Source organism: Zingiber officinale, chromosome 5B, assembly GCF_018446385.1.
Source record: "Zingiber officinale cultivar Zhangliang chromosome 5B, Zo_v1.1, whole genome shotgun sequence".
Taxonomy (NCBI): Eukaryota; Viridiplantae; Streptophyta; class Magnoliopsida; order Zingiberales; family Zingiberaceae; genus Zingiber; species Zingiber officinale.
The window spans coordinates 27152456-27154485 of NC_055995.1; the positions used below are offsets into that span (position 1 = coordinate 27152456).

General features: G+C 32.7%; 1 non-coding gene across 1 annotated transcript; it reads left to right on the top strand.

Annotated features, from left to right (window-relative positions):
* The first annotated feature begins 446 nt into the window (after positions 1 to 446).
* LOC121988092 lies at positions 447 to 552 on the top strand. The gene has a single exon (XR_006113852.1). It is a non-coding gene; the product is annotated as a small nucleolar RNA R71 (small nucleolar RNA).
* The last annotated feature ends 1478 nt before the right edge of the window (positions 553 to 2030 follow it).

Genomic DNA, 2030 nt, shown 5'->3' on the forward strand with positions numbered 1-2030 from the left:
TTCTTCTTCTCAATTTTGTACAAGTCCTTTTTTAAAAGTTCTTCATGATAGATGTCATTTCTCAACTTAATATCATTACACTATTTACTAGACCTTGTATGTGTAGGAGGGGGGGCATGTTTGAACTATTTTGAAACTATACTATCAATATTTGCCTCCAACTATTTGAACCCTTCTCTGTGACTTGTGATTTTTAAAATCCTTGGATGGTTGAATTACATTTTGTATGACAGATTCTTTTGCCTTCATGGCTTGCACTTCTAGAATTATCGAAGGAAAATCCATCCAACTTTTATCTGACCACTTTTAGAGGTTCAATGCCACTTGATCAATATGATTCATCCACACTTTTATTCATAAAAGAACCTCCAGCAGATGAATCCAATAATAATTTATCTGAAAAAGAAATCCCCATGTAGAATATGTGCAATTATAGCCACCTTTCTAAACCATGATGAGGATACTGTCTTAATAAACTTTTGAATCCCTCCCAAGCTTCAAATAGCGATTCTTCATCTACCTGAGCAAAACTTGTAATGAAATTCCTCATATAAGTTGTTCTTCTTTGAAGGAAAAAATGATTTAGAAATTGCTACTCTAATTGTTCTCAATTTGTGATGCTTTGAGGATGGAGAGAATAAAACCAAGTATTTGCCCTATCCTTGATACTAAAAGGAAATGCTATCAATCGAATGGAATCCGCTGAGACACCCTCACAGTTCACTATATTACAATATTCAAGAAATTCTTCAAAGTGCAAGTATGGGTTTTCTGATATTTCTCCTCCAAATTTGTGATCTTGTATCATAGTGATTAACTTTGGATTTAATTGAAAACTTTTTGCTTCGATATGAGATTGTACAATGGGAGATAAAATTCTTACAAAAATTGGTGCAGAAAATTCTCTCAAAGGCTTGCTTGATATATTAATGCTCATGGATATCTAAAAAAAATGCAAAATTGAGAGCAAGAAAAAAATACAAAAATAAAGGAAAGGAAAAAACTGAACTTCAATTTAAATTGCAAGAAAGAAAGGTAAAAAAATAAAAATTATAAATAAAAAAATAATGAAAGATAAAGAATAAAGAATAAAGAATAAAAAATTAAGGAATTAAAGAATTGAAGAACTATCTAGACAAACTCTAATATAAACTAACTAGATTTAAACACTCAGTCCCTGACAACGACGCTAAAAACTTGATGTGTTATCGCAAGTGCACGATCATCGTCAAGTAATAAAATTTATATAAGTTGATCCCACGAGGACTAAGAATTAAATGCTAATTGGCTTTACATGGTGAATTTAATTAGACATAATTGATAATCGTTTGTTTTGGGTTTTCAACTAATACCTGAAAAATAAAAGAAAGGAAAGATAACTGAGGAAGTCCTTAATTCAGAAGATGTTCTAGGCCATTAGTTTCATTGTAATGGTGAATGTTGTGCTATGAATTCGTCCATTCCTAGTTCTCCGCTTGTATGTTTATAGGACAATCTAAATTACTACCTAATACCACCCCGCGACGGTGTATCAGAGTACTTCCCCTGCCAATAACCAAGTATGCCATCAAGTGAAGAAGTAAATTAGAGAGTCCAGATTTTCAGTAGAGTACCTCCTGTCACAAGGCCTCCCCCGGGTGTACGTCTCTAGATTATGTTGGTCACTTGCGTAGCATATGATTAGGGAAAGCCCATTAGGCTAAGTGATAGATTTATCCATACATAGAATTGTTCTCCCTTTGGAGGTTACATTCTATATAGAAGGATAGTTATCTTAGATACTCAAAGTTAAACAAGTATCCTAAGGTCATGCCGAACTATATCAGAATGTACACCCAAAAGAGGCAACAATTTATGCATCTATTCAATGAAAATTCAGGTTCATACCTAGATATAGACACACAACAATGTATCTAGCTCAGAATTTAGATTTACACATACAGAAATGCAATCTAGATAGATAAATTCATGTTCATAAGGAAATTCTACTTGTAAGCATTTCATCAAATAGAACAAGTATCATACAAACT